Raw genomic sequence first — 27,356 nt, 5'->3', positions numbered from 1 at the left:
GGACAGAAGGAGGCTACTTTGGCTCATCATGCCTTGCCAATGCTGGCTCCACACTCCCCCAGTGCTATTTTCCTGTTCTTTCTCTGTGCCATGTAATATTTTCCTTTGAATGTTTATCTCTTAAATGTTATGACTAAATCACCTTCATTGGCCACTTCTATAATCCAATAACCAGTTGCATGAAAAATTTCTTCAATCTCTCATTTTATGCTTCTTATAATGATCTTATTTTTTCTGTCCTTTGGGACAGATTCACTGTATTGATGCCCACCAACACCCCCCACCCCCCAACCCCAAACACCTTTTGTGCTCCAGACAGTTAGCCCTAATTTATGAAATCTCTCCTCATACCTATCCTCTTATCCCTGTTACAATCCTACGAGTTGATGTGATACCTTTACCATGGTTCAAACATTCTTTCCACAATGGGGGTACCCAAAACTTCGCACATAACCAAGGTCTTATACAGATTCATCAACATCAGTTTGCTTTTGTAGTCAATGTCCTTTTATCTAAGATATCTAGAAATTTATAGAGGAATGGAATCCAATGCAGGACTAAAGCAACACTGTAGATGCTCATAGCAATCATGTGAGGAGGAGCATGTGGGTGGGATTGTCTTCCAGTGCGACCTAGAGATGATCTACAAAATGATTACAGCATTCTGCACAATATTCCTGCGTGGTGCATCATTCCATATATGCATTCGCATGATGTTCTGCATATAATCTTCATTCTTCTTCCTTCACTTTTCTGAATTAGCTTGGTTTCATTGCAGAACACATTGATACTGTTGTTATAAAGCACTTTTGGCAACAGTGCCATGCCAAAGTTTTTTGTGCTGCAGCCAAAAGTGCGGTATGATACAGATGGTTTGGCCCAACCTCTTCCAAATCAATTTAAGCAGGATGGCCTGTATACCTATGCTGGTTTGAATCCTGCATTTCATTTACTTTCTGTTTGGCTACCTTTCAATTCTCTGCAGACTGGAAAGAACTGACTGTCATGTCTCATCAGTCCTTTTTAATCAGTATTTAATCAGTCTCCTTATTGAAGGAAGGATGTAAATGCATTGGAAGCAGTTCAGAGAAGGTTTACTAGACTAATACCTGGAATGGGCAGGTTGTCTTATGAGGAAAGGTTGGACAGGCTAGGCTTGTATCCGCTAGAGTTTAGAAAAGTAAGAGGCGACTTGATTGAAACATATAAGATCCTGAGGGATCTTGACAGGGTGGACGTGAAAACGATGTTTCCTCTTGTGGGAGAATCCAGAACTAGGGGTCATTATTTAAAAATAGGGGGCTGCCCATTTAAGATAGCGATGAGGAGAAATTTTTTCTCTCAGAGGCTCGTGAGTCTTTGGAATTCTCTTCCTCAAAAGGCGATGGAAGCAGAGTCTTTGAATATTTTTAAGACAGAGGTACATGGATTCTTGATAAGCAAGGGGCTGAAAGGTTATCAGGCTAGGAAGGAATAAGGTGACAATCAGATCAGCCATGATCTTATTGAATGGTAGAGCAGGCTCGAGGGGCTGAGCGGCCTACTCCTGCTCCTAATTCGTATGTCCGTAGAATATATATTGATGTATTGCTGAAGTCAATCAAGCAGATTTCTAAGTGTGCAATGCATAGCTTGAGTTATGCAACATTTCTTCCCATCCAAGTTCAATATTACAGAGTATACAGGAGATTACAGCTGCTCTATATACCTGGATGCCTGAGGAGTTTGGAGCTTACCATCCTCCTGAAAACTTAACAATCAAAAATGTCTTCATATCACTTCATTACAGAGATCTGCAATAACTAAATGGGCAAAACCAGTTGTGGTTCTGTGATTTTAAATATGTCCATTAAAACATAAGAATGTCTGTTGCAGGGTCCTGGAAGAACTGGGAAATGAACTCTTTGTGCATCTGTCTCCATCCCTGTAGCTGCTATTCTGCTTTCAATAACTGCAATACAGCATTGTTTGCCCAGTTTATCATGAATTTTAGGTGCATCTCTTCAAGTCAGTGATGAAATCTCTATTGTCATGAAAACCACACCTACCAATAATGAGACACATTAATTTCATCATATGGAATATTAATTTTAAACTGTTACTGAACTGAAAAAATAGCTTGGTTCAAAAGACCAGTCAAACATGACTGCTTGTTTTGCATTCTAAAAGACAGTTGCCTGGAGAAGACAATAGGAATGCCTCCCCTAATTCAATTAGCCAGATGGATTTGAATCAAGAGATATTGTATGTGTAAAAGCCAGCATTCCATCCTCCCCACCCCCACATTGAGGGTGTCTGCTAAGATTGAAAGAATCCACAAAACCTTGCAGGACAAGTTGTTCCAAATAAGGGGTTAGTTACATGACTAACCTGCTGGCCAACATGGAATTTTGAACTGTGCTCACAGGACAGTTTTGGGCAGAGACTGCAATTTGAAGGCAATAGGGAAGAAAGGTCTCTCCCTCTCTCTCTCTCAGGGGGAAGTTCCGGGGGATCCACTGAAGCAACTCAAACCTCAAGCGAGAAGACTCCTGCAACTAAACAAGTTCGAAAGTGTGCACTGGGCCCTAAAAAGAACTGCAAGACAACTGCAATCCAAGACTTTACATGAAACCCGAAAGCTAGTAACTGAACCCCAGCTAATTACTTTAAACCTTTCTCTTTCTTTCTCCTCCTCTGTCACCATTTTCATGTGTGTTTTTCACGTATGCATACTAGCGTGGTCACGTTATGTATTTCTAGTAGTTGTAACCGAATTAAAGAGTTTTAAGGTTAATAAACTTACACCTTTCTTGTTTAAATCTAAGAAAACCTGTCTGGTTGATTTCTTTGCCATTACAATTAAAGAGCGGTGAACAAAAATTCACTGAGGGGAAGCTTAAAACACGGTGTTTTAAAAGTTAAACCCTGTTACGGCCAAACCAGACAAAGGCTGAGAGGGGAGCCCTAGAACCCTGCCTCACCTGGTCGTAACACTATCCAATTAATATTATTATGTAACATGCATAAGACTTTGAATATTTTTCACACCTTCTCTAGGGCATATTATTAGACTCTTGTTTAGCCTCTTCTCTCTCTAACCTGAGGTCAGTGTAATCAAGTAAAGCATATCTAGCACCCAAAGGTCTGTTCAATGAAGGCTCTGGTTTGCACATTATTGACCCAGACCTAAAACTTCCAACTCCATATCCTCTCCATCACAAAGGCTTCCACCTCCATAAAATTGCTTGCCTCCTCATCTACCCAAGTCCATCTGCTGATGAAATCCTTACCCATATCTTTGTCACCTCCAGACTCACCTATTCCAATTCTCTGCTGTCTGACCTCTCAATATACTCTGCAAACAACAGCTGATCTGAAACTCTGCTTGTATCCTAACTTGTACCAGGTCCTGCTCACCCAATATCCCTGCTCTTGCTGACCCGCATTGGCTCCTGGTACCCCAACACTATAGATTTAAAATTCTCATTTTCCTATTTAAATCCTTCATTACCTCATTCATCCATATTGCTGTAACCTCTTCCAGCCCTACAACTTCCCGAAAACGTTTCTTCTTCTGACTCTGGCTTCTTGTACATCTTCCCCTCCATTCAATCCATCATAGGCCACTAGTCCTTCAGCTGCCAATACACCATGTTCTGCAATTCCCTCCCTAAAACTCCCCACTTCCTGCTCCTCTCTCTCAACCCTCTTTAAGGCTCATCTCTTCGACCAGGCTTTGGTCACCGATTAAATATCTTTTCTTTGGCTTACTGTCCATTTATTTCTCATTACCTCTCTGTGAAGTGCATTGGGATGTTTTTCTACGTTAAAGGCAACATACAAATGCAATTTATTATTGTTGTTGACCTTTCCTGTAGTAAACAACACTAAACATGGATATGGACAAATAGTCCTTTAGCATAAATAGAGGTATTGAGGGCAAATGCAGGGAAGTTATGCTGAACCTTTACAAAGCTCTGGTTAGGCCACAACTAGAGTATTGTGTTCAGTTCTGGTCACCACACTTGAGGAAGGATATGAGGATCCTTGAGAAGGAGCAGAGGAGATTTACCAGGATGGTTCCAGGGTTGAGGGATTTTAGCTACAAGGTTAGGCTGAAGAAGCTGGGGTTGTTCTCCTTGTAGCAAAAGAGATTGAAAGGAAATTTGATATTGGTGTACAAGATTATGACAGGTTTAGATGAAGTAGACAAAGAAAAGCTATTCCCATTAGCTGATTGTCCAAGGACTATTGGACATAGATATAAGGTTTTGGGCAAGAGATGCAGGGGGTATGTGAGGAAGAACTTATTTTATGCACCGAGTGGTAATGACCTGGAACTCGTTGTCTACAAGGGTGGTGAAAGCAGAGACAATCAATGATTTCAAAAGGAAATTGGATGGGTAGTTGAGGGAAATAAACTTGCAGGGTTACGGGGATAGACTGGAGGAATGGGACTGACTGGATTGCTCTCCAGAGAGCTGGCAGGGACTTGATAGGCCGAAAGGCCTCCTTCTGTGCTGAAATGACTCCATGGCTGAACAACACTTACCTGCCACATTACACGACTTTCGAGCTAAAATTAGTGAAGTCAGGAACTTCGGCACCTAGACATTAAAAATTCCAGAACTAGTTGTTATTTCTCGATTTGTCAACAAACGTCAGTTAAAGTATACAGACACAAGACTAGCTGACAAGATACTGGCTGTATTTAAAGGAGCAGGAATAACGGTTTATCTTAATGTGCCAACTGAACTATTTCGTCAACAAAGAAAACAGTATTATTAAGTTCTTGTACACTGTGATACATTTTGTAAAGATTATTGTACACAATAATTTATTTTATTAAAAAACAACTACCATCATGCCATTCCTAGAGCTTCAATAAGTTCATTGTTTATCTGATGATTTATGATGGACCACACGTGGTAAAGTGGCAAAACACTGGCTAAATGATAATTTGGGAGGTCCTCCCAAATTTGGGTTTTAAAATTATTGCTTTTGCTGTTCATGCTTTATAAATATTGTCAAATTCCAGAGATATATATACATTCTGACAGATACTAGGCTAAGACTAGTAACGGAACACAGTACTGCTAAATTTACAGATTTGGATCAAAGTTTAAAAATACTGTATTCAGCACTAAAAATTGGCAACATGGACATAATTTAGTATGTTAATTGTTGTGAGCAACTTTATGAGAATATACTTTTCAGCTTTGTGAACAGTTGGTGTGTTGGCTCCTATCCAGCAAGTTACAGCACCTTTATTTGCCACTGTAAGGCAACAATACTGTCATTAAAACAATTTTGATGAATTTCAGTTTCATGTTGTAATTTTTTGGTTAGAATTTTGATTAAAGTTGCAGTAAATTCAGTGAAACACAAAATTAAAAGGCCTGCGTCATAACATTTAGAATTCTATCCAATAGACTGAAAGCTGTTTGCAGCCATGCCAATGTATAAGGGCACCCAGCCGAACACCTTTAAACTTGGCTGAAGGCAATCGGAAAGAATAGGAAAATAAATGACTCGCAGTAAACTGCAAGTCAGTAATACAATCAAATGATTTACTCGCTCAAATTCACTGCCAAACATTTGTTTTTTTTCTTATATAGTAGGTGCTTTTTAGTTGGTTTAATGCTTTAATCATATTTCCTATTAAGTGATGAACATACTGACTAAGATGGCTTACTATTCTTCATGAGACACCTTTGAGGATGCAGCGTTTGTTTTAGTGAGGGTCACACTCCATCCAGGTGTTCTAATGCCAATGTTGCTATGATACTACCTCTATGAGGTGTGAGAACACTCCGAGGATAACTGTACTCACTCTTTCATCTACAAGCAAAGTGCCTATCTTCTTGCCTCTTCTCACAACTTGGGGAAGTGCTGCTCTTCTCTTTGCCTCTTTCCCACAACACCAGAGCGGGGATCATGGAAGATTTTGGCACCAATGTGCCCAGAATGTCAAGTGTTGGTTCCACCATGTTAGACCAACACACCTCCCCATTTTGAAATTCCCTATCACACATGCAATTCTGCAACATCAAGACCGTCAAGCAACCTGGTCTTAGGTTTCTGTCATGGCCTCTCTAATTGTTTGTTAGAAGCTGAGAAACAGTGGTCTAGCTTGACTTATCTTCCAATTTTTCCTGCCAGTTGAAACTCAGTGCGTATGAAATCATGGCTGTAAGCACACCTGTTATTTGTTCATGGGATGTGGGCGTTGCTGGCAAGGCCAGTATTTATTGCCCATTCCTAATTGCCCTTGCAAAGGTGGTGGTGAGGTGCCTTCTTAAACCACTGCAGCCCATGTAGTCTATGTACACCCACAGTGCTGTGAGGTAAGGAGCTCCAGGACCTTGAGCCAGCAATGATGAACCAAAAGCTACATATTTCCAAGTCAAAATGGTGTGTGAATTGGAGGGGAATTTGGAGGTGGTGGTTTTCCCATGTACCAGTTATCCTTGTTCTTCTAAGTGGCAGAGATCGTGGGTTTGGAAGGTACTGTTGAAGAAGCCTTGGCGAGTTGCTGCAGTGCATTTTGTAGATGGTTCACATTGCAGCCATGGTGCACCGTTGGTCGAGGGAGTGAATGTCTAAAGTGGTGAATGGGTGCCGATCTAGCAGGCTGTTTTATCCTGGCTGGTGTCAAGCTTCGCGAGTGTTCTTGGAGCTGCACTCATCCAGACAAGTGGAGAGTATTCCAAAACTTAACTGGACCAGCCACATAAATACTGTGGCTACAAGAGCAGGTCAGAAGTTGGGTTTTCTTCAGCAAGTGACTCACCTCCTGACTCCCTAAAGTCTTTCCACCGTCTGCAAGGCACAAGTAAGGAGTATGATGGAATTAGGTTGTAAAGTGCTTAATCGAAAGAGGAAATACTTCTTGAATGATGATATTTTAAAACGGAGTAGAAAAGCAAAGGGACCTTCATGTGCAGATATGCAGGTAATTAAAAGTGACCACACAAATAGGTAAAGGCATAAAAAGCTAGACAGAATCCTTGGTTTTGTATCTAGAGCATAGAATACAAAGCAAGGAGGCAATGTTAAATTTACATGAACTTATTGAATCCACAGTTGGAGTATTATGTGTGGTTTTGTGAGATGCTTTACAGGAGGGATATTAAAGCAATTAAAAAGATAAAGCACATATTCACTCGGATGCGACCCCTTGAGAAAGGTTAAAGTTATGAGACCATTTAACATTTTTCTTTCTGTCTTCAACTTCCACATACAAATGAATTATGGCAAGCGAGAACAAAAGAAATGCTGACGGAAAACTTTTATGATGAGGCTGACTTGGAGTACAGCACACCACAGAACTTGTTAACTTCTCAAATAAAGACAATGGTATTTGGTGCCAGGACACATGTTAAATCAAGTAGATCCACTGCAGATAGTACCAAGAGAAGCCATGACATGGCCACTGCGCACAATGGTGTGCAAGTCATTAGCCAAGGTGAAGAGGATGTCCCTTTCCATTACCTCATTCTCTAAATTAACTCCAAGGAGACATGTTAGCCTTGCCAAAAATGTGTTTAAAACATTGGAAGAGTGACTGAACTTGTAAAATTTCACACAATGTAATTACTTGTAAGGTTTTCTGTACACACTTAGCAAAATAAAACTGGCATTTCCGACACTGCCAGTAGGACTCTCCTTTAGTCAGTGGGAGTTCTAGACCTCTCAAAACAGAGAGGCTATGCTGAGCACTGTGTGCAAAGTGCACAACTTGTATGAAATTTGATATAATCTGTACATATTTTCCAGTTTAAATCATAATGCATGTTTCATAGTTTATGATGAAATTATCTGCTTTGCTCTCAAGTATCTGTGATATCCTGCACCCCTCTCTTTTAATTTGAAAATTTTCACAAAAGTAATTAAAATGTCCACTGCATGCTTTCAATTTTTGTTGATGCCATTTAGATTTTCAACTGCACTTTAGAAGCACATCTAACACAATAAGGAAGAGAAACTTTCTTTTATGCATTGAAAGTTTATGTAAGCAATTCAGCTCAATTTTAAAGGCTGGCATCAGCTTCTTACAACATCTGGTTCTGGGATATAAAAATATTTTATTTTCTTTGGAAAGAAGAAGGAAGTGCTTTGAGCCAAGATGGGTCAAGTCTCCCTCACACAGGCTGTTGGTGGGGGACATACAGCATTGTATTCAAAGAAAGACCTGCACACACTCCATGTACAAACCTACTGTGCTACAGTCTGAATCATTTATTAAAAGAAGCAGTCACTCGGTGCACACTTTTTATCCCCTAAAGTACTGTTACTTGATGCAGTAATGACAAGAAAAATCCATCTTGGAATAGCTTGGAAACATGTGCGCTAAATCACAGAGCACAATTAAACTCATACGGATTTATATGGCAGAGGAAAGTGGAAAGTTCACAAATTACACTTGTATCATTTTTGACATTAAATTCAGGGGTGGGGTGAGCATATGTCATCCACAATAATATGGGCAAAAATATATTATATTACACTGGTAGCTTTGCTCTCCTTTTTAAAATTTTGTCAGTATTTGTCTTTCTTTCCCAAAAGTATTGACTCCTTGCTGTCATGATGCAAGATTCTATGAGGGACAGGTAAGTCTGATACCTTGCCTAAGTGGCCATTATCCAAGTGGCCACAGGGGCATCACAGCTATTGCAGATCCTGAAAATCCGGACATGCAAAATTCCAGAAGGGACAATTATTCAAGAGGGCATGCTGGCTGCTTTCCCAATCCCTAACATGGGCAGCCAGGATGACTATAGCACCCTTCCCGCTGCTCACCTCACACAACGTAGCATAAAGATAGAGCCTTCTGGTCCATATTGCTTAGCTGTTTACGGGATAGACTTGCTAGTCATCAGGGGAGCTTGCACTTGTATAATTTGTCAAGTCTGGGTTACTCCTTTTTTGCCTTGGATAGTACTCAATGTTATTGTGAATGTAAAGTGCGACAATACACTGATGCTGTACAATGTAGCCACAAGGAAATTAATGTTGACATGCTTTGTATAATAGCTTCAAGAAATCCTCAGCAGCACATCTTAAAATAAGTAAAAACATACTTTTACTCCCATCTCAACGACCAAACCTACATGGCACAAGCTCTATGTTGCACCTGCAGTGCTCTCCTCCCTCACTGTGAACCAGACACAGGATTTCCAAAACATAGCCCTATGTGGAATAATGACCAGCACCAACTGTTTTAATCATTCATAAAAATACTAGAAACATTTTTTTAAAAACATTCAAATTGCTTTTTTTTACTTTATTCTATCACTGGAATTTAAATTCAGCCCAGGCCAATGGAGTGCAAGTCTCTTGCTCTAACAGCAGTAAAGGTCCTTTGTGAAATTAGTTATGCCAGTCTCAAGCCTGTGAAACACAAGATTGACCATGAATTTGTATTCAATTGACACTTAAAAAAACTTTTAATATTCTCCTGATAGTTCAGCAGTTCTATACAATGAGTGAGGGAGATAATTCTCAGTAAGATCCCAACTTCAGACCTATAATTAGCTCTGTACCCCTGGGTTAGATTCAGGAAACGGAGTCAGGTTTTCACATGTGTGGTTGTCGGCGAAAAATTTGCATCAGTTAACCACAAACTCAGATAGTCATGGGTACATGCTACACAAAGACATTTAATTCAAATTGTTGGATAATTCCTTCTTCTCTCGAGTTCAAAAAAACAGCTTTATAATGTCAGGAGTAGATCATACACAATATTTTTAGAAAGATAAAAGGTCTTTTTTCAGAATCAGGCTTCAATTCACTTTTCTTTGTGATTCTTGTGAAAAGGCCTGACATCATTTGTAAAGTCCAAGTGAATTACTACCTCCTGCCATATATCATATCCATCTTTAGTAAGCTATATAAAATGATCTTAGCTCAGGAGAGTTCCACAACTATCTGAAGCATGATGAAAACACAACATTGTACTGATTATAAGTTGATACAAAGCATGAATAAAACAGCTATAAATTTACTGTTGGTAATTGATTCTCTTAATATTTTTAAATGTTGAGTGATACGGGGTAAACGAAACCTTTGATCACACCAATTGAAGGATAAATAATCTATATGTTTGTAATTATGAATGTATACTCCACCGGTTCGTGTATATTGAAGTAGGTGAAAATTATAACTGGCTGAATCTTGACTCTTGAGGAAGCCTCCATCTTGAGGCGTCCTCTGTAGAGGTTTGAACTTTTAAAAAATTAGTTCTGGCCTCAGCTGCCAGGCCACCCCTGTGGAGGGGAAACCCTTCCACGGGATGGGGCCCAGTGATCAATGCTGCTCCACTGGAGGGGTAAGAATGGGAGGCCTCGCGGACCTCCCCAGCCAGTCACTGGCAAGCTGCCTCCAGGCACCTGCCATACTCGGCCCTCAGTATGTGGCCCATCCGCCTCCAGGAACATCCCAGCACCATCCCCAATCAGCCCACAAATGGGCAGTTAATTATTTAAATTGGCTACCCGCCACTGCCAGGCAGGTAGCCATTGGCCATGATGACCCACCGCCGGGAAGATCGCCCAGAGGCAGAAACATGCGGGCCACTGACCTGACTCCTAGTTATGTGAATTTCCTCCTGGTCCGACCTTCAACCCCATCTCCACGGAACCGGGAAGATTCCAGCCAACATGAGCAATCAGTATATATAAACCTGCAGGATACTACAGGGTAAACTATGAACAATCAGTTTTATGAACATATAACGCTGGAAATCAGAAAGTAACTTTGATAATAATTTTGAGGCCAATGACTATAATTAACTGCCAGCTGCTTTACCTTCATCTAGCATAACTACAGTGCCGACATTTAAAGCTAAATGGGGGGCGGGGGGTTGTGGGGGGGTGGAGGCTCTTTTTCCCTTTTCTAAGTTAGAAAGCAGACATGACTCATTTGTCTGAAAAGAAGGGGTAACATATCTGCCTGAACATCCTGTCATATTATTCAGTCAGTAATTGAACCATAACCAGTTCCAATGTAGCTTTTTAACCTAGGATCATAGGATTCTATGGGAGTTTATGATATTACCAGGTTTGTGTCTGACTATAGACTTCTAAATTTTGCCAATAGTTATTTCCATTATTGAATACTAGTGAAAAAAAAGGTTTCTCGAGAACTGACACTGTCTTTCAGAAGTATGGACAGGGGTTTCCAGGAGTGTGCCAATGTTTGCAGGAGATGCCCATTGCCAAAAATTTGAAAGGTCACTGAGCTGTTTAATATCTCTCCAAAACAGTGGGTCAGAGCCACTAAAAACTGCTATATTTTATAGACGGAAGAAGAAATTGAATGCAGCATCATGAATGTAGAGGAAAACAGTAGAATTTCAACTGTTCCACGAAAGAGTAAGAAAGCTCTGACACTCCAACTAGTAAAATGACAACGAAGTTAAGCAGTTGAATGGGGAGATAACGGTGAAACAAAAGAAATGGGAACTTAAACAAAGAGAAACTCAAAGGAAAGTCATTTCCTACTGCAGCAATCATTGCCAAGGTGGGGGAGTCAAAGCCTCCTCCCTTTTCTGGCACAATAACTGACAGTGATTTAGAAAAAGGATGTGGGTCTTTCAAAAGAATTAAATTAAATGAAGTAGTAAGAACTTTAGTAGAACTCACTAACTCTTTAATACTGAAGTTTCAAGTATATCATCAAAAATAATGATCTCTGCAGCTACTTTTGGCTTAGTCACATGAAGAAGATTAAAAATGAGAGGTAATAGGTTTTAGAGCATTTCCTGTAAACTCCTTTGATTTTGACCAGTTTCAGCTTGGTGTTAAGTTAACTTATGTTGCTGTTACCATTTAGGCTCTCTCCAAATTCTTTTTATTCGCGAGCACAGCAAAAAGCAGTCTGGATCAGCAGCTTTATATCCGACAACATTATGCACACCATGAATTGGACGAACAGTTACTCTTTTATTGTAATATTTCACACCTGATTTGGCACAGGCTAACGCACGCACTCCTAACTAGTCCAGAAGGTGCAAAAAACCATAACTATCAGATTGTGTAATGCAGCTAAACTAGCAGTCTAAAGCATTTGCAAGGATATGTGATTAAACAGAAACTTAAGAATATAACAAATAACCACAAACTTCATAAATAAGTCATAAACTCCATAATCTCCAGCTCATTTGGTGACTCCTCAGATACAGAAGCGATCCGTATAGAAATGCAGCAAGACGTGGACAATATCCAGACTTGGGCTTATATGTGGCAAGTAACATTCATGCCACACAAGTGCCAGGCAATGACCATCTCCAACAAGAGAGAATCTAATCATCTCCCCTTGACATTCAATGACATTATGATCGCTGAGTCCCCCACAATCAACATGCTGGGGGTTACCATTGACCAGAAACTGAACTGGACTAGCCATATAAATACCGTGGCTACCAGAGCAGGTCAGAGGCTAGGAATCCTGTGGCGAGTAACTCACCTCCTGACTCCCCAAAGCCTGCCCACCATCTACATGGCACGTCAGGAGTGTGATGGAATACTCTCCACTTGCCTGGATGGGTGCAGCTCCAACAACACTCAAGAAGCTCAACACCATCCAGGACAAAGCATCCCGCTTGATTGGCACCCCATCCACCGTCAGTCACTCCCTCCATCATCGACGCACAGTGGCAGCAGTGTGTACCATCTACAAGATGCACTGCAGCAACACACCAAGGCTCCTTAGACAGCACCTTCCAAACCCATGACCTCTACCACCGAGAAGGACAAGGGCAGCAAATGGTTGGGAACATCGCCATCTGCAGGTTCCCCTCCGAGCCACACACCATCCTGACTTGGAACTATATCGCCGTTCCTCCACTGTCGCTGGGTCAAAATCCTGCAACTCCCTTCCAATCAGCACTGTGGGTGTACCTACCTCACATGGACTGCAGCGGTTCAAGAAGGCAGCTCACCACCACCTTCTCAAGGGCAATTAGGGATGGGCAATAAATGGTAGCCTAGCTAGCGATACCTACATCCCTTGAATGACGGAAAAAAAATTCAAAATTGTGCTGCTTTTATCCTATCCCATTTTCCCATCACATCCTTCGCCATTGACTTAGGGACTCCAAATTTAAAATCGTGCCAACCCCTGCCTCTGTAATGCCCCCAAACTCTTAATTTCCATGACTCCAGCTTCTTGGACAATTTCTCTGCCTTTCATTCATTGGTGACTGTATCTTTGGCTACCAATATCCCAGTCCTGTCGACCCTGCAAAGTGTTCCTTACGAACATCTGGGGGCTTGTGCCAAAGTTGGGAGAGCTGTCCCACAGACTAGTCAAGCAACAGCCTGACATAGTCATACTCACGGAATCATACCTTACAGACAATGTCCCAGACACTGCCATCACCATCCCCGGGTATGTCCTGTCTCACCAGCAGGACAGACCCACCAGAGGTGGTGGCACAGTGGTATACAGTAGGGAGGGAGTTGCCCTGGGAGTCCTCAACATCGACTCCGGACCCCATGAAGTCTCATGGCATCAGGTCAAACATGGACAAGGTAACCTCCTACTGATTACCACCTACCGCCCTCCCTCAGCTGATGACTCAGTACTCCTCCATGTTGAACACCACTTGGAGGAAGCACTGAGGGTGGCAAGGGCACAAAATGTACTCTGGGTGGGGGTCTTCAATGTCCATCACCAAGAGTGGCTCGGTAGCACCACTACTGACCGAGCTGGCCGAGTCCCAAAGGACATAGCTGCTAGACTGGGTCTGTGGCAGCTGGTGGAGGAACCAACACGAGGGAAGAACATACTTGACCTCGTCCTCACCAATCTGCCTGCCGCAGATGCTTCTGTCCATGACAGTATTGGTAGGAGTGACCACCATACAGTACTTGTGGAGATGAGGTCCCGCCTTCACATTCAGGATACCGTCCATCGTGTTGTGTGGCACTATCACCGTGCTAAATGGGATCATTTTTTAACAGATCTAGCAATGCAAAACTGGGCATCTAAGAGGCGCTGTGGGCCATCAGCAGCAGCAGAATTGTACTCATCCACAATCTGTAACCTCATGGCCCGGCATATCCCCCACTCTACCATTACCATCAAGCCAGGAGACCAACCCTGGTTCAATGAAGAGTGCAGGAGGGCATGCCAGGAGCAGCACCAGGCATACCTCAAAATGAGGTGTCAACCTGGTGAAGCTACAACACAGGACTATCTGCGTGCCAAACTGCGTAAGCAGCATGCGATAGAGCTGAGTGATCCCATAACCAACAGATCAGATCTAAGCTCTGCAGTCCTGCCACATCCAGCCCTGAATGGTGGTGGACAATTAAACAACTAACTGGAGGAGGTGGCTCCACAAATATCCCCATCCTCAATGATGGGGGAGCCCAGCACATCAGTGCAAAAAATAAGGCTGAAGCATTTGCAACAATCTTCAGCCAGAAGTGCCAAGTTGATGATCCATCTTGGCCTCCTCCTGAAGTCCCCAGCATCACAGATGCCAGACTTCAGCCAATTCAATTCACTCTGCGTGATATCAAGAAACAACTGAAGGCACTGGATACTGCAAAGGCTATGGGCCCTGACAATATTCCGACAATAGTACTGAAGACCTGTGCTCCAGAACTTGCCGCGCCCCTAGCCAAGCTGTTCCAGTACAGCTACAACACTGGCATCTACCCTGCAATGTGGAAAATTGCCCAGGTATGTCCTGTACACAAAAAACAGGACAAGTCCAACCCAGCCAATTACCGCCCAATCAGCCTACTCTCAATCATCAGTAAAGTGATGGAAGGTGTCATCAACAGTGCCATCAAGCGGCACTTGCTTAGCAATAACCTGCTCAGTGACGTTCAGTTTGGGTTCCGCCAGGGCCACTCAGCTCCTGACCTCATCACAGCCTTGGTTCAAACATGGACAAAAGAGCTGAACTCAAGAGGTGAGGTGAGAGTGACTGCCCTTGACATCAAGGCAGCATTTGACCGAGTATGGCATCAAGGAGCCCTAGCAAAACTGAGGTCAATGGGAATCAGGGGGAAAACTCTCTGCTGGTTGGAGTCATACCTAGCGCAAAGGAAGATGGTTGTGGTTGTTGGAGGTCAATCATCTGAGCTCCAGGACATCACTGCAGGAGTTCCTCAGGGTAGTGTCCTAGGCCCAACCATCTTCAGCTGCTTCATCAATGACCTTCCTTCAATCATAAGGTCAGAAGTGGGGATGTTCGCGGATGATTGCACAATGTCCAGCACCATTCGTGACTCCACAGATACTGAAGCAGTCTGTGTAGAAATGCAGCAAGACCTGACAATATCCAGGCTTGGGCTGATAAGTGGCACGTAACATTCACGCCACACAAGTGCCAGGCAATGACCATCTCCAACAAGAGAGAATCTAACCATCTCCCCTTGACATTCAACGGCATTACCATCGCTGAATCCCCCACTATCAACATCCTAGGGGCTACCATTGACCAGAAACTGAACTGGAGTAGCCATATAAATACCGTGGCTCCAAGAGCAGGTCAGAGGCTAGGAATCCTGAGGCGAGTAACTCACCTCCTGACTCCCCAAAGCCTGTCCACCATCTACAAGGCACAAGTCAGGAGTGTGATGGAATATTCTCCACTTGCCTGGATGGGTGCAGCTCCAACAACACTCAAGAAGCTCGACACCATCCAGGACAAAACAGCCTGCTTGATTGGCACCCCATCTACAAATATTCACTCCCTCCACCACCGACGCACAGTAGCAGCAGTGTGTACCATCTACAAGATGCACTGCAGCAATGCACCAAGGCTCCTTAGACAGCACCTTCCAAACCCGCGACCTCTACCAACTAGAAGGACAAGGGCAGCAAATACATGGGAACACCACCACCTGCAAGTTCCCCTCAAAGTCACACACCATCCTGACTTGGAACTATATCGCCGTTCCTTCACTGTCGCTGTGTCAAAATCCTGGAACTCCCTTCCTAACAGCACTGTGGGTCTACCTACCCCAAATGGACTGCAGCGGTTCAAGAAGGCAGCTCACCACCACCTTCTCAAGGGCAATTAGGGATGGGCAATAAATGCTGGCCTAGCCAGCGACACCCACATCGCATGAATGAAAAAAAAAACTCTCTGGAATTTCTTCCCATCTCTTCACCTCTTTCTCCTCCTTCAAGACCTTCCTTAAAACCCCAAGCATTTGGTCATCCCTTCTAATCCTTTGGTTTAGTCTTTACCTTCCACATTTGTGAAGCACCTTGGTATATTTCTCTACACTAAAGGCACTACGTAAATGCAAGTTATTACACCAAATAAATATCAATATAATATCAGCAGTTCTGATGAAAGATCATTGACCTGAAACATCAACTCTGCTTCTCTCTCCACAGATGCTGCCAGACCTGCCACGTATTTCCAGCACTTTTTGTTTCTATTCCAATATAATACTTGCTTTACATAATATTTCAAACTGTCCCAAAAATACTAATATTCAAAATCTTAGTGTTCCCTTCAGGACATTTTAGCTGAGCTTTGAACAATCATAACATGAGCATATAAGGTCCACAAAGCCCCACTGATGCAGGAGGATAAAATGGAAATGCAACATCCAAACACAGCTGTCCAGGTACAGCATTGCTTTCCTTGAAGCAGAGTTGGCTTCTTCAAAGAACACCAAAGGTCAAAACAGCCTTTTCCCATCAAGCAGGCAAATATGTTATTAATTAATTTTACTATCCACATAGATTGTGTGTGAACAGCAGCCCCTTAAGTTAAAGGTTCTTTCATTTTCTTTTGATATCTGACTTCGCATATGAAACAGTTTAATTTTCAAAATAACCCTAGAGTATCCAACAGGTGTCTTAAAGTTTTACAGGCATTTTATATTTCAAAGACACAAGGGAATTTCTGATGCAATTAACTTAGCAGTATGTGTAATGACTTCCTCCTTGAAAGCTTTCTGGCATCGATAGCATCCTCTAAAATGTGACCCAGAATTTGCGTACTTACTTTCCCTCACAACAGATAAAGGAATTACTCGAGAAAAAACTACCTGGAGTCAGTTTTAAAATGCATTTATCTGAACACCATCTTAAAAGAAACTTAAACTATGCAATGATGGCACACTGCCTACAGTGCCAGTTGTGGCCCAGTTGATAACCTTCTGGCTTAAAGACAAGAGCGCTATGATTTTTAGTCCCACTCCAGAGACTTGAGCCCAAAAATCTAAGCTAGTGCTCCAGTGCTATGCTGTCTTTTGGATGAGACATTAAATGGAGGCCTGTCTGCTCTCTCAGGTGGATGTAAAACACCCCATGACGCTATTTTGAAGAGGAGCACGGAGTTATCCCTGGTGTCCTGGCCAATATTTCTCCCTCAATCAACGTCATAAAAAACAGATTATCTAGTCCTCATCACTGCTGTTAGTGGGAGCTTGCTGTGCTCAAATTGGCTGCCATATTTCCTACATTTCAACAGTGACTGCACTTCTAAAGTGTTTTGTGATGTCCTGAGGTCGTTAAAGAAAGTCTTTTTTTCCATCACATGATCTATGTGCTGCAAACTATGATCCCAGATCCAAACATGTAGGGAATCACTAGGCAGCTATGACTTTGAGATGGTAAGCTTCTCCCATCTAAAACCCAGAGACACATGGTGAATAATCCGGGGCAGACTCAGGACCTAAAGGCTGGAGGGGGTAATTCTGACTTCATGCAATCGTGTAAAATTGGTGATAGCGAATTGGAAGCCCTTTTTACATAGAATCATGGAATGATACAGTACAGAAGAAGGCCATAGTTCCTTGGAAGAGCTATCAAATTAGTCCCACTCCCCTGCCCTTTCCCCAATAGCCCTGCAAATCTTTCCCCTTCGAGTATTTATCAAATTCCCATTAGAAAATTAATACTGAGTCTGCTTCCACCATCCTTTCAGGCACTGCATTCCAGATCATATCAACTTGCGTGAAAACAAAAATTCTCCTCATCTTGCCTCTGGTTTTTTGTCAATTGTCTTAAACTTCTGTCCTCGAGTTACCAACTCTTTAGCTACTGGAAACAGTTTCTCTTTATTTACTCTATCAAAACACGATACCACGGGGAGTAGTTGAACTAATAGTATCAATCCATTTTAGGGAAGGCTAGATAGGTGTACGATGGAGAAGGGACTAGTGATAATGTTAGATAAGGAAGGATGGGAAGAAGCTTGAGAGCATAAACTGGCATGGACTGGTTGAGCTAAATGGCCTGTTTCTGTGCTGTATATTGTATGTAATTTTGAACATCTCTATTAAATTTACCCTTAGTCTTCCCTGCTCTAAGGAGAAAAATTCCAGCTTCTCCAGTCTCTCCACGTAAATCAAGTCCCTCAACCCAAAGTACCATTCCAGTAAATCACCACTGCACCATTTCCAAGGCCTTGACAATCTTTCTAAAGTGTGCTGCTCAAAATTGGACATAATGGTGATAATTGTAACCCTCCGAACAGATGGGTTTTGATCGGATGAGAAGGTAGAATATTTTAAGTTTCCAACCCGACCACAACCTGCCTTAGACCCTCCCATGGAGACAGGATGGGGAGTGAACAACCAATCCGCTTTCAGAAGGCGTATTAGTAGGTAACAGCTTTTAAGAGGGTTGTGTGTCTCAATTTTTACAGGAATTTTATTTCTAACTTATTTTGCTTGGGTTTCTCAGGCCTCAGGAAACCCAGTGCGTAAAAGGAGGCGAGAAAGGCCAGATCCATCAGGCAAATGCATTTACAGCATTGTTTATGGACCAGGAGGAGTAGGAGTGTTTCCCCTCAACTCAACAAGCTTACTTGCTTCCACTTCCACAATGGCTCACTCCTCATGATCCTCACCACTCAGCAATTTCCCCCACCTTCACACTCTCCTCCCATGCCCATGATCTCTCCCCTTAATTATGATCTGATGGCCCTGACCACCATCCTTCCTCCAACCACTATCCGTTCCCCTATCATGATCTCCCACCCACTGAGATCTGTCCTCACAGCACCCCCCACTGAGGCTGCGAGCCTCACTGTCAATCAGTTTTTCAAGTTAAGCTGTGGTCGGCTGAGTTTCCTGAGCTTGGGAAACCCAACAGCTACATTCAAGGCTTGCTGGATCCAGGAGTTGAATGCCTTTACACCTATCTCCTGAATTCGGCATGCCTGCCTGAACAACCCCATCCCCAACCTTCCCTGCAAGGCCTCTGATTGCCCCCGAATCCTATAGGCCTACAACTCAGGGAGTTATCCCCAGTGCCCTGGCCAATAATAATCCCTCAGTCAACATCACTAAAACACAATTGGCTGCCGCATTTTCTGCAGTAGAATGGTGCTTACATTTCAAAAGTAATTAGGGCGGCACAGTGGCGCAGTGGTTAGCACCGCAGCCTCACAGCTCCAGTGACCTGGGTTCAATTCTGGGTAATGCCTGTGTGGAGTTTGCAAGTTCTCCCTGTGTCTGCGTAGGTTTTCTCCGGGTGCTCCGGTTTCCTCCCACAAGCCAAAAGATTTGCAGGTTGGTAGGTAAATTGGCCATTATAAATTGCCCCTAGTATAGGTAGGGAAATATAGGGACAGGTGGGGATGTGGTAGGAATATGGGATTAGTGTAGGATTAATATAAATTGGTGGATAATGGTCGGCACAGACCCGATGGGCTGAAGGGCCTATTTCAGCGTTGTATCTCTAAAAAAAAAATTAATTGGCTGTGAAGCACTTTGATATGTCCTGAGGTCGTGAAAAACACTATATAAATGCAAGACTTTTCTTTTTATGTCAATATGCATGTACATTTTTTAAATGCAAATCTGTGGTGAAAACCAGAGTTGGTGGATGCAACTGAGTTGACTACAATGACAGTATTGAGTGGGAATGCAATAAATGGAATAAACAAACTTGCCATTTATGACAACGAGATGGGAGATTCAATTCAAATGGATTTCTGGGTTTTATAGAAAGAATCACTGAATATAAAAGCAATAAAGTGAGGTTATATTTGTACAAAATGTTTATTAGACCACAGTTGGAAATACGTGTGGGTGCCTCTATTATGGGAAGGATATTAGAACCATATAAATGTACATTGAAGAAACACGACAATAACACCAGGAGTGAAAGCTTATAGTAATGAAGAAAAGTTCAAAAATTTGAACATTTTCACTCGAACAGAAATAGTTAAGGAGAATCTAATAGTGGGTTTCAAAATCATGACAGGTTTTGAGAGGGTAAATAGGGAAACATAGAAGTTGAATTTTCTCAGATCTTCTACCTTTTTGCCACGGTAACTTTGTCAAAAACCCTGGGCTGAATTGTCAGGGCCTGCCGATATCAGAAATGGAGACGGACGAGGCCCAAAAATTACGAGGCCAGTCAGCATGCTGGCTTCCTGACCCTGTTCCTAACGTCGGTCATTCTAGTCGACACGTGTTCTGGGCCCAGGAATACCGCCCACCCCCATGAGTGGGCAGGCAATTAGGCTCATTCAGAACCTTGTTGATCAAGAATTAAGGAGGCCGACTGGGATTTTCCAGTCAGCCTCCAGTTTCCCGATAGGATGGGAACAGATCAACTGCCTCGAGTCGAGCACCCAGCAGCAAGCTGGGGTGCCAGTGCCCCGGGCAGGCCTATAGGTTCTCGCTGCCTGGGTGGGTGGCAGTGCAGCCAAAGGCCGCCCTGTAGAAGGGCTCCCTCCCTCCACAGTGATCCTTTTTGTGTTTTTTAAATCTTTAAAATGTGGCTGAGAGGGCTCCTTCCTGTTGAAGTGCCCTCCCTGTTACCACCTTTTATTCCAGTCGGTGGCTTCTCTGAAGTTGGGAGACCTCTGATTAGCCTTCCAATTTCAAGAGCCCGACCACTATCTTTAATTGGACAGGGAACGTGTCTCCATGCCAATTAAGGGTTCACTTACATGAAAATCTTGTCTTTTATCAGTTTCCCACCAGAGGCAGATTCAGGACCCAAAAACAGTCCTGAATCCTGTTTCCCGCCTCCACGGGGAAAATTCAGCCTCCCTCATGTCCGTATATAAACAGGGATTGGTACTGAAGTTACTGTGGCAAAGAGCGAGCAGCCACGAGGAAATTCACCCGCATGGTTCTCACTGATTGGAAAGCTGATATCCAAGAGCATAAAATTAGGATTATCACTAGAAGAATGAAAGGGGGTTATTAGAATATGGAGTATTTATCATGTTGCTACTAAAGTAGAGACTATTACATCATTTAAGATGGAATTGGGTAAACCTTTAAAAGGGAACAAAATAAAAGGATTGGGGGAAACCCAGGCAAATGGGATGAGATTGGGTAGCACCTGTGGAAAAGTTAGCACCAAGACAGCAACAATGGCCTGAATGGCTTCTTTCTGTACTGTAATTTCTAGAATTTCTATTCATCCCCTATCTTGTTCGGATTATACTCCATAAATATTACTTGGTTCATCCTGTGGATGAGATCTAATCACCTATGAACAAGAATGTATCCTGACTGCCCAATACCTAACAGAAAATCCTGATCACTGTATTTCAGATTATTGGATCTCATGCCCTTACATTACTTCCAAAGTTAGCAAATAAACTCTCCACTGGACCATGGTATGGACTGTAAACTGTCAAACAGGTTTATTAAACATTAAGTGGCTACGTGAACAGTAGCAATGGAGATTTACAGTAACAGACACAACAGTCATATCCGTAACATTGAAATTCAGTGTGAACTATAGCCATGATTAACTAGGACCATGATTTAACCTGAATTGAAGGTTTTCTGCTGACCTTCCATGAAGTCTTTCTGGCTTATCTGAATCTATATCTATATGATGGCTTCAAATAGACTAATCTATTCAAAATAGACTCCAGGCGCTGCTTCACAAACCACTGACCACCTCCAGGCGCATATCCATTGTCTCTCGAGATAAGGAGGCCCAAAAGAAAGAAAAGAAAGAAATAGACTAATCACTTGGAAAAAAAACAGCCTGAAATATACTTTCAAAATTTGTCTAGGACAAATAAAATTTTCATCTATCTGAAATTCTAATTAGAGCTGCCAATCAAACATATGTTGAAACAAAACCCACAGGATGCGTATATTTGAACTGAATAGCTTCCCTCCTCCCTTGGATGCTTGTCACTGGCTTAACCTCCATTCTGGGAATATTGTGTAACAAATGAAACCAAATCATTTTCTGTGAGTAAACTGATGTTTAACCCCTTACATACTGTGACAGAAAGAATAACATGAAACATCATAAATTAAATGCTTGGGTTTTTGAAATGCAGTGACTGTCATTACTTAAATGAAACAAGTGATAATTTGAGAACGTAAAGTAGACCATTTTAATGTCTCCAAAAATACCTGGTTGAATGCGAATGAGAAACATTCTTACAGTCACATTTAGATGCATGAATGTGAAAAGCAATATAATGTTGCTTTTAAAAAAATGACACACCATTGTAATCGATTGAACATTACAGAGAAATGAATGAGTTGCGCCAGCTATTTGTATGGGTATTTCTTTTTGTAAATCAGTCACTTATATCTGCCCCATTTATTTAACACCATTTTCATGTTTAGGTGTGAAGTGAAACATTAGACCTTTTAATCAATTTGTCTGGCACATCTGCAGTTGCATGATGCTGATGTCACAAAAATTGTGATTGTGGGAGGGAAACAAACTCAAACCACCTGTCTCACTCTTACATGTAAAATGTTGAGACTAAGAGAATTTGAAAACTAGAATCAAAGGAGTCACTGTCTGGAGGGATTGGACTGGAGACAAAGGCAGAGACAGTAGAAATAACTTCTAAGCATAATTATGCCTGAGTAAAACCATTACTTCAGCATAAGGCCTAGCTAAGGTTTAATTACTATCTTATAGGAGCTTATTTTCTTTAAAACCATGTTTGCCACCTTGTGTAATTAAATTTTGAATGCCGAAAAACATAGAATTCACTTGGTTTGTCAAGTTTAAATATAATCGTACAGACACCAGTCTGTTTATGGAATGGTTGATGAATATATAGAGAGTATTCCAAAAACAGATTAATATGATTTATATCTTACAAGTCAGCTGACCTGATAATTCGCTCAGCTCCTTATCTGGAATATAAATCATATCACACAGGCCTTCATTGTGTACTCTGTTAATCCCATATGGTAAAATTAATGACATTTTAAAAAGGTCAAATTTAATTAGATGTAGAGATTCAAGCATGGCTTCAACAGCTAACCATGTTTGCATGAGCTTTGGTTTCAGTGGTGTTGGTAGAAGCGTAAAGGTTAATCAGGCATTAGTTGTGATTTATGGGTTCAGAGACTGTCATGTTGGGAGTCTAGGCTTTTGGTGTGGATTCTCAATAGCAGTGAGTATGGGCTGGAAATCTGGCACACAGGGTTGTACCCCATCTCTGTTACTATATTCACCACTTCTGGTCATGTGTACATAATGAAATTTTAAAAAATTACCCCAAGACTGTTTAACTTTGAATATTTCCATTAAAGAAATTTATGATGGAAAAATAGTTCCAGTAACTAGAATGTCATGCAACTTTACCTTTATAACAGGAAAAATACCTAATACAAATTAATCATTGCACGTGATGTAACTACAGATCCTGTTAAAAAGAATAGGTAACACAAAAGGGATTCTAGCTTACGAGATAACTGAGAAATTGAATGGAGTCTAACAGTCCTGCAGGACTAGTGACTAGAACTCCTCTGAGGCTAAATCAGCTCAGATGAAGGTTAAATTCTGAATGAGACCTTCATTCAACTCCTGCAACCTGGAAAGAAGGTGTTTGCCAGACTAAGAGAAAGGCTCCAGGCTAACAGCTTTCACCTTAACTCATGTCCGCACTGCAGCAGGATGTTCTTGTCTCTGACAGTCCACATTAATCATAGTCTGATAGTACTTTCATGTTTGAGTTTATTGATGTTAATAAAGTTATAGATTGGTTGAACATTTTATTTTAATTTTTTTCTTTGGACTAAAAATACCATCTACCCAGAAACAGAAAGACAGATGCTACATTTACAAAACAAAATGCAACCAATCATGCAGCACATCAACATTATGCATAGTAGGGTAACTACATTTCTAGCAAAGTAACTGAATTACATCACTGGATAAACTCACTGCTGACTGCCACTGAGAACAAATTCAAAAATATCTGCAGTTACACAACATCATTTCTAGCTGAATTAGTACAACGCATGTTAATGACTATTGTAGAAATCATGACATCTAAGAAACAGACACGCATGGCTAATTTCAAAATAGAGATTTGAACAAAAACACCACTTGGATCATGAAAATTTTCATCCTCCACAAGGTACAAACACCAATCAGATATTGGGTGATTGAGCAGTCAACTGGCATACTGATTATTTCTATTATTCAAGAAAGTCTACCCATTTTGATAATAGACAAGAATTTTTATTTATTCAATGATGAGATATTTCCACATACCATTGAGACACTCTTTTAAAATAAAAAACATTTATAGGAATCAATGTGTGAGATTATAGTGAGTAATGGTGCTACACATATGCTCGACTCTCGGTGTGCTACAAACGCACTACAGAATACATTACATTCCCAATTTACTTCCCACACCACACCCCACTACCCAGCTGAGAGGGAAAAATAAGCACTTCACAACAATGTCTAGCTAAAAGGGTAAATGTGTGACTTGCTGCCAAGCCTTTTTCGATACAACGCTTGAGCTAGCTGCTAAAAGTTGAATGAGAAGACCTTGGCTGAATTGTCGTTTAATTTTCCCTCTCTTCCAGAGGGAAATGTCTGTCTTCTGATCTGTGTCGCCCTTGACAACAATGTAAAGATTGGGAAATCATGTGGTAATATTGAAATTGGGTTAATTTTATAGTTTTCCATTTATCATATATTAAATGGAGATCTGCCATACTGAAAGTTCTGTGGGACCACCTTAAGAGCAGACCACCTTAAGCAGCTGCAAGTGAAGATCACCGGAGGAAGTGATGTCATCTCACAAATGACAGTCAGTTGTGGGTGGAGCCCGACAGAGCAAGACATGTTTAGATATAGCTCGTGCAGTAACTGTTCATATATAATGTTCTAGCTAAGTTATAATAAAACCCAACATTTTCTTTGGATATTACTTGTAGGCCTGTGAATCTTACAATAGTTCACATACCAAAGGAGCAAGTAATATTACAAAAAATAATCTCCCTGTATTTCATCTTTAGTTTAAACATTAATGACCAAGCCACAGGTAAGATTAGCTTCCGAATGAACTTGCCCCCACCATCTGCATTACTCAGAAAAGTGGAATCTGTGTATTTTAATCTGTCAGCAAACTCCAGGGTTAATGGCTCATTCAATCCGCAAAACTCTTACTGCTGCAGAAAGAAGATTGTATTTTTGGGAGTAAAAGTAATACAGTGTTTAGTCAGGTTGAAAATATCACCACTATTGGCAATACATCCAGTCACATTGGATGACTAATGGGCAGATCTAGCCCAACGTTCTCCAAACAATGTGGCTTTGATTTAAAGTTATACAGGGTTACATAGACTGGGACTGTAAACTACAATACACTTGGGCCTTGGAATTAGGCTGTTTGTATGTTGAATGTTAATTTGGAAAGAACCAAAGTCTGGAATGCGCTGCCTGAGAACGTGGTGGAGGCAGGTTCAATTGAAGCATTCTAATGGGAATTAGACAGTTATATGAAAAGTAAGAATGTGCAGGGTTATGGGGAGATGGCAGGGGAATGGAACTGAGAGAGTAGCTCTTTCAGAGAGCCAGTGCAGACATGATGGGCCGAATGGCCTTCTTCTGCACTGTAACGTTTCTGTGATATCAGTGAAAAAGGACTTGTATAGCTCCTTTTATGATCTCAGGATGTCGTAAAGTGCTTTACAACCAATGAAGTATCTTTGAAGTGTAGCCACTATTGTGATGTAGAATATTCCATTGCTGTCCGAATGGAGAGGTTAATCCATTTATTTAGATCAGAACATTACAGCGCAGTACAGGCCCTTCGGCCCTCGATGTTGCGCCGACCTGTGAAGCCATCTGACCTACACTATTCCATTTTCATCAATATGTCTATCCAATGACCACTTAAATGCCCTTAAAGTTGGCGAGTCTGCTACTGTTGCAGGCAGGGCGTTCCACGCCCTTACGACTCTCTGAGTAAAGAAACTACCTCTAACACCTGTCCTATATCTATCACCCCTCAACTTAAAGCTATGTCCCCTCGTGTTTGCCATCACCATCCGAGGAAAAAGACTCTCACTATCCACCCTATCTAACCCTCTGATTATCTTATATGTCTCTATTAAGTCACCTCTCCTCCTCCTTCTCTCCAACGAAAACAACCTCAAGTCCCTCAGCCTTTCCTCGTAAGACCTTCCCTCCATACCAGGCAACATCCTAGTAAATCTCCTCTGCACCCTTTCCATAGCTTCCACATCCTTCCTATAATGCGGTGACCAGAACTGCACGCAATACTCCAGGTGCGGCCTCACCAGAGTTTTGTACAGCTGCAGCATGACCTCGTGGCTGCGAAACTCTATCCCCCTACTAATAAAAGCTAACACTCCATATGCCTTCTTAACAGCCCTATTAACCTGGGTAGCAACTTTCAGGGATTTATGTACCTGGACACCAAGATCTCTCTGCTCATCTACACTACCAAGAATCTTCCCATTAGCCCAGTACTCTGCATTCCTGTTACTCCTTCCAAAGTGAATCACCTCACACTTTTCCGCATTAAACTCCATTTGCCATCTCTCAGCCCAGCTCTGCAGCCTATCTATGTCCCTCTGTACCCTACAACATCCTTCGGCACTATCCACAACTCCACCGACCTTCGTGTCATCCGCAAATTTACTAACCCACCCTTCTACACCCTCTTCCAGGTCATTTATAAAAATGACAAACAGCAGTGGCCCCAAAACAGATCCTTGCGGTACACCACTAGTAACTAAACTCCAGGATGAACATTTGCCATCAACCACCACCCTCTGTCTTCTTTCAGCTAGCCAATTTCTGATCCAAAGCTCTAAATCACCTTCAACCCCATACTTCCGTATTTTCTGCAATAGCCTACCGTGGGGAACCTTATCAAATGCCTTACTGAAATCCATATACACCACATCCACTGCTTTACCCTCATCCACCTGTTTGGTCACCTTCTCGAAAAACTCAATAAGGTTTGTGAGGCACGACCTACCCTTCACAAAACCGTGCTGACTATCGCTAATGAACTTATTCTTTTCAAGATGATTATAAATCTTATCTCTTATCACCTTTTCCAACATTTTAACCACAACCGAAGTAAGGCTCACAGGTCTATAATTACCAGGGCTGTCTCTACTCCCATTCTTGAACAAGGGGACAACATTTGC

The 27,356-nt window shown here is 41.9% G+C and overlaps 1 protein-coding gene across 1 annotated transcript in view; it reads right to left on the bottom strand.

Moving 5' to 3' along the window:
- LOC137381385 (CXADR-like membrane protein) overlaps nucleotides 1-27,356 on the bottom strand; it is a 130,766-nt gene that overhangs the window by 38,348 nt on the left and 65,062 nt on the right. The window lies entirely within an intron of this gene.

Source organism: Heterodontus francisci, chromosome 22 (genome assembly GCF_036365525.1).
Source record: "Heterodontus francisci isolate sHetFra1 chromosome 22, sHetFra1.hap1, whole genome shotgun sequence".
NCBI lineage: Eukaryota > Metazoa > Chordata > Chondrichthyes > Heterodontiformes > Heterodontidae > Heterodontus > Heterodontus francisci.
Note: the sequence above shows the minus strand (reverse complement) of the source record. Positions and strands in the feature narration are given on the sequence as shown.